Source organism: Chinchilla lanigera, unplaced genomic scaffold (genome assembly GCF_000276665.1).
Source record: "Chinchilla lanigera isolate Chin_1 unplaced genomic scaffold, ChiLan1.0 scaffold00081, whole genome shotgun sequence".
NCBI classification, from domain to species: Eukaryota; Metazoa; Chordata; class Mammalia; order Rodentia; family Chinchillidae; genus Chinchilla; species Chinchilla lanigera.
The window spans coordinates 991,494-997,977 of record NW_004955482.1 but is presented as its reverse complement, the minus strand read 5'-3'; the positions used below and the strand labels follow the sequence as shown (position 1 = coordinate 997,977).

Below are 6,484 nucleotides of genomic sequence, written 5' to 3'. Positions count from 1 at the left end.
CCTCTGACTCACCCTGCCCAGGGCCCTAGGGCCACGCCCGTTGATTGTCCCCGAATGTCTGGGGCCCCACAGGCCTCCAGGAGCTCCAGGCCCTGTGGCCAGGCAGGCAGAGCCAGCTGTGGGCAGCAAGAGCAGTGACCTCCCAGGCCACACAGGGTCCAGGTTGGGGGTGATGTCGCCTGGCCACCCGACCCAGCCCTGCTTGCCCTCAGCAGTCATGGTGGGGAGATGCTCATATGGGACCCTTGGTGGCTACCAGGCATCCGCACTGCACCACAGAAAGGGGCGCTCCAGGTGAGGGTCCCCCAAGAACCTCGACAGTAAGACCCCCGCCCCGAGCCCTTGCCTGCGTGGAGGCGGCCCACGGTCAGGCACAGGCCTGGCTCAAAGATGGGGCAGGAGCCTCCAGGACGGGGCCGGCCGGGCCACCCACAATGTGAATCAGGGCTGGAGACAGAAGAGGCAGCGTCCCAGCACCACTTGGAGCACTGGTCACCAGGCCACTTGGGGACCACAGGTCAGGCGCTCCCTCCCTGGGGTCCAGGTCCCTCGTGGACACCTCCTGTGACAAGAGCCCCCACCGCCACGTGGGGTCCCCTGGTCCCCACTGCGGATCCCTCACTCCCTTGCTGCCCAGGACCCAGGACTTCCTGCCCCACCCGCAGACCACTTCCCCCTGCACAGGGACAGCACTCTGAGGCCTCTGGCAGTGCCAGGCACTGTGGGGACAGCCCAGGGGACCAGCGGGGAGGAGCAGGTGTTGTGACGCTGCTCCGTACCCGCACACAGGCTGCAGCCGTCCAGCATCACCACCGCCAGCACTGCCAGCCTCTTGCTTCCGGGGTTGTTTTTGCATCTGTGGCCCCAGCATGACTCTGGGTCCAGGCCCAGGCATCCTCATCCCAGCTGAGGGTGTGCTCTGAGGCCGGGCAGCTGCCTCCTCAGACCTCTGAGCCTCCCACAAAGAGCCGATGGTCCTCCTGGTGCTGAGCACCTCCCCACCACGCAGACCTGTGGTCGCAGCCACAGAGGATGCACGGTGCCCTTCGGTGAGCAGCGGGACACAGCTGTGCCTGGGGCAGATGGGCACCTAAGGCCTCCTGCCCCAGGCAGGCCCCAATCCCAGGGAGCCGAGGAAGGGTGCTGCTGGCACAGGGGTTCCCAGCTGTGTAGGCCCAGCAGGTCCTGAGACCCTGCTCTGCAGACCCTGAAGCCCCACCCAGGCTGGGGCAGAAGCAGGGGGGAGCAGAGAGCACCGCCCCCCATCACCAGGTGCCAGTATGCGGGAGCTGCCCCTTGGGTCTCCAGGGGGCTCCCTGGGCCCTCCCTGGGCCCCCAGAACCCCTGGGCATGGAAAGGCGCCTAGACCCTGGGGCTATGGTCTGGGGTACAGGAGGGGTCTGAGTCAGGCAGGGCCAGCCTGTGACGTCTGACCCCATCTCACTGCTCCTCAGCTCCAGCCTGGGGGGCTGGGGGCACCTGTGGCCCTGGCAGTGACGTTCCTGTTACCTGTGGCCCACCCAGAGGCCCGAATCTGCGTTAGTTGCCCACAACCATAAAGGACAAAAGGAAAACGGGCTGGACAAGATGGTACACGCCTTTAATCCCAGCGCTTGGCTGAGGCAGGAGGGTCATAGAGAGTTGGAGACCAGTCTGAGCTACACAGCAAGTCACTGTCTGTGGAGAAGGACATTCTATAGTTCACCTTTCAATGTATTACCTATTTGGGACCTCGGGCCTGACCAAGCCATATGCTTGTGTGATTCTGGAGGAAGTCTAGCAGAAGCACTGGTGTAAAAGGAAATGATAGCGGGACCCGTGTCCCTGCGGAAAGCTGCGGGACAGCACTCGATGCCTTGCTGAGATGTGCCCGCGGGAATGACAGCACGACGGCTAGCTCAGTCGGGTCTCATTCCTGTGATAAGATGTATTGCCCTCGCTAACCCTGTTTGTGATTCCTCCCATTTGCCCCGTTGCTGCTTTTTGTGAGAATCCCAATAAAAGGCTGAAGTAGACCGTAATGGAGGCTTCAGTGCTGGAGGCTTCAGCCCCCTGATCCCACAACTTTGTCTCTCTTGTTTTTCTTTTCATCCCCTCACAGAAACTGACTATACACCGACACTTGTCTAAAAATTAAGTAAAAGAAAAGCACCTAGACATGGAAAACGAGTTTATTCTCAATTTGAGTTGGGGGTTGTGCTTTTATCTGATTTTTGGAGCTCCATGGTGAGCAGGTGAAGGAATCCCAGTCACGGGCCAGATTCAGGTCCCACCCAGGACACAGAGCCACCTGTGTCAGCCAGTGGGGAGCTCAGGGCGCATGGAGATTCTGGTTCTATTTGAACCCCTGGGCCCAGGGCCGGGGTGGAAGGTTCTGCACTCAGCAGGAGGAAGCCAGAGAAACAGCTGCTCTAAAATCTGCGTCTTTGGAGATCCACTGCCCTCTTGCTGCGTCCCAGGGCTGAGGAGACAGGATTCGCACTTCAGCCCTGGAAGCAGCTCAGCTCCTCCACAGCCAGCGGAGCCACCAGCACACTCCAGCCGGGCAAGGAGCCAGCAGTACATCCCCTGGGGTCACCGTGGCTGGAGAGGACAGAGCTCTCCCTCTAGTCCTCCCTCTCTCCTGGTCCTGTTCATGCTCCCACCCGCCTGCTTGCCAGCCTCCCTGCCACTGATGTGACCACTCTCACCTGCCCCCTCGCATGCCCACCCCAGAACATGGCCAGTCCCTGGTTGTCTCTGACTGGTGCAGCCCTCTCAGGCCTGGTTCACATCCTGAGTTCGGAATTGGTCTTCAGGTGGGCATGAGCATCAGTGTGTGTGTGTGTGTGTGTGTGCACGTGTGTGTGTGCATGTGTGTGCGTGCACTGTGCTTGAAGGTGGAAGATTCATAAAAGATTTCTCTGGAATTGCATAATTCCCTCTAATCCACCTTCCTCTTGAGATCCTGACGGCTGCCTCCTTTATCTGCCAGCCCAGCTGACCTTGCATGCAGCGCGAGACCTCACACACAGCGTGGGCACCACACACGCAGCACGGGGACCTCACACACAGCACAGGCACCTCGCATGCGGCATGGGGACCTCACACACAGCAGAAGCTTGATACCATCTGCACGCCCTGAGCAGGAGACAGAGAGCGGCACAGCAAGCAGGAGGCATTCAGGACCCTGGACAGGGCAGCCAGTCCGTGCTCCCCCGTGCCCAGCCAGGGCCACCCTGCCCAGCTCCGCAGTGGACATCTGCTTCCCCTGTGGGCTCAGAACAGCTGCCTCCAGGTCTGCCAATCTCGCAAGAAAAGCAAAATTTACGCTGGGCCACAGCCCCTGGGAGCTGAGGAGGAAGCCCCTGCTCTGTGCGGCCCAGGCTAGGACTTCCCACTCCACCCCTCCCGCACTCAGTCCCCGCTGTGCCTCCGTCCACGCCCCCTTTCCGCTCTCCTTTCCCGCTGTCCTTTCTCATCAGAGTTCACAGGGAGTCCCCTTGGCGGCCGGCGCCTGTGAGTTTAATCAAGCGATCTCAGGCGCAGTCAGCCCGGGTCTTTCAGCAGCATGGGCTGCTGCGACCCAGATCACGCTCTGCTGTGACTTCCAAAGCCACTTGCTGGTGAGGACACTGTCCTTCCTAACGGCCGCTGTGACACCTACAAGGCGGTTTAATGCTCGGAGCTAACATGAGGGTGAGAGGAAAATCACCTGTGCAGATAATTGCTGTCCCTGCCACCTACAAATCCCAGGTGGTCGCTGTGGTAAGATTACCAAGGAAGGCCGCTCCTCCTCACCCATCATGGAGGTGGTGGCTCCCCTTGGGGACACGTGCCACCCTCCATCTCCCCTGCCCTGGAGGGATGGTGGGCATGGGTCACTGGGGGCCCTGCGTGGCCCATGGTTGCATCTCTCTGAGTGACCTGCACATCAGTGTGTGAGGGACAGCTCGGTGCAGGACAGGGAAAGGCTCAGGGGAAGGCTCAGGGGAAGGCACTGGGTCCCCTGACCTTCGCTCTGACCCTGGTCCCGAGATGCTGAAGAGTATCTGTGCTCAGCCTGCTCCTGGCTAGAGGCAGAGCCGTGCTCTTGCAGTCCTCAGAGCTCTGCTCTGTGCATCAGTCCTCAACTCTGCACAGCAGGCTCCAGGGACTCCAGCAGATGTCCACCGCCCCGCCAGGAGTCCCCAGCTAATTGGCCCCTGGTGTGGATAGGGAGAGTCCCAGGTGAGCCTCACGGACAGCCGGGAGAGACAGAAGAGCCAGTGTAAGGTTTTGGCGCTATTGAGAGACCCTGACAGAGATAAAAGCCTTGATTTATGGTACGGGCGTGGGAGGGTAGCAGGAGACTGCAAAGGCCTTGGGAGAGGGAGCTGGGGGTGGGTTTTTATGAGGTTGGACTGGGGGTGGAGTTAATATGGGCAGGCGAGGTGTCCTATCTCCAGAGGACTAGGGGTTTGTGGGCGTGGGCACAAAAAGGGAGCAGGAAGTTAGTTTGGGACGAGAAGAAGAAGGCAGAAGTTAGTCTTGGACGGGTGGGCCACCCCTGCACAGGACAGGGGCACGAGGGAGGTGCTCACCCAGGGGCCCCTGCAGCCTCGATGTGATCTGCAGTGCCCAGTGGACTAGGAGCTGGACACCAGTGCGGATGGGAAGACCGGATGGGAAGACAATGCCAACGCCCTGTGATGCAAAGACACCACACAGAGCCAGCGTTGCCTTCCTGGGGTCACACTGCATGGGCTGAGAGAGCCCGGCCACTGCCGACTCCACTCCCAGGATAATAGAGCCCGGTCCCTGCCCCAGCCTGGCCCCTGCTCAAGGTAGGGACAGTGTCCCCTGCACGGTGTGGGCCTGGAGGCCCTGATGAACCTGTGCTGGCCGAGCCCTACTTTAGCTGCCCCTGGAGCCAATCTCAGTGGCACCACTTGCCCTGCACCAGTGTCCTCCATCCCGGAGGACAGGGCTGACCTCTGCTCCTCCCCGTACACAAGCCAGGGAGTGTGCGGATGGCCGGGGTGACAGGTCCCAGGACAGGCAGCGTTGCAGGATATCATGCCACCTCCTCCTCCCCGTGGTCACCGGCTTCCTGTCTCAAGACTGGGGCTCCCTGTGGCCAAGTCCTGAGCCTCTGAGCCCAGCACCCAAAGCCCTGTCTGCATGCATGACCTTGGCGTGTACTGAGTGGCTGGTGGTGGGTGGCTGCCTGCAGGCTACCTGGGGGCTGTTTTCATGGGGACTAATCCGACAGTCCCTCCGGGAGGGGTGTCGTCCATGATATAAACCAACATGGAGACACCCCGGCCGGAGACTTTGAACACTGGGTGGAGACTATGCCACAAAGGCCAGGACCCCGCTCTTCCTGATGCTGTGCATTCTGCTCCCCAGGGTCGGGAGCCTCCTACCGTCACTAATCCTCCCTCCTGTGCTGGTTTCTCAGGGTGCAGAATGCAGAAGGATGTGATCTTAGATGCTTCCATTCTCATTTCAGAAATGCAGAGCTGTGTGACAGGGCCACGTCCTGGCCAGGATTCCCTGAGAAGGTGGCACTTGAGGCTGTGAGAGAGAAGTGTGTAGAAGGTGGAGAGCAGACTTGGACAGACCCCAGGTCCTGCGGCACGGATGGCCACACGTGATCGGACAGGGCAGGGCACACACCATGCTGGGAACACCACCACCGTGGCTGTAGTCAGGGTTTGCAAGGAAAACAATACAGGACACATAATTTATGGGATTACTTTATAACAGTCACGCAAAGAGCCAAATGCAGGAGAGTGCAAGAGCTCTGTCTATACACTAGAGACCCAGAGAATCCAGCTGAGGGCCTGAATTCCAAGTTAATCTCCTGCACAAGTCCAGCTGAAGACCTAGAGCTCAAGACAATGTCCTTCACGAGTCCAGTTGGAGGCCAAGAGCCCACAACAATGTCTCATGCACGTCTGTACTGAGGATCTACACTGGGAAGGCCCAGGGTCAGTGGCGGAAGCTAGAAAGTCTGCACCAGTGGGGTGAACGATCTCTGCCAGCAGGCTGAGGGATCTGCACTGGAGCTGGGAAGTGATCGTCAAAGTAAGGACCAGCGCTTCCCCAAGGTAAAGGCAGCCATTCTGAGCAGCTCCTTCGATGGTGAGAGCAGCTGAGTTCCCATCAGGAAAGGCAGCAGCATAACAAGCACTGCAGGAGAACCAACAGGCCCAGAAAAACCAACAGCTCCCTAACAGCTTCTCCTCTTCTCCAGTTCTTTTTATTTTGTTGTTGGCAAAAGTCCTCAGGTGGGCCTCCGACACCCAGCACCATGCTGGTTTGGTCCATCTGGATGTCACAAGTTGAACACCAGTTGTCAGTCCAGCGCAGTGGTCCTCCCAAGGTCACTGAGCCAAACCTGTCTTTCTCTGACGGGAGGTAGGCGACTATTCCTAGCAGGGAAGGCCAGTTAGGCGCTACTGTGCAAAAGAATCCCTCGTATGAGACAGAAGACGGGCTCTCCTGCAGCTGTGGTGCG

General features: G+C 59.6%; 1 long non-coding RNA gene across 1 annotated transcript; it reads left to right on the top strand.

Moving 5' to 3' along the window:
* The first annotated feature begins 237 nt into the window (after positions 1-237).
* LOC102028860 lies at positions 238-1,641 on the top strand. Its single transcript, XR_263815.2, has 3 exons — positions 238-517; positions 790-1,049; positions 1,455-1,641. It is a non-coding gene; the product is annotated as an uncharacterized LOC102028860 (long non-coding RNA).
* The last annotated feature ends 4,843 nt before the right edge of the window (positions 1,642-6,484 follow it).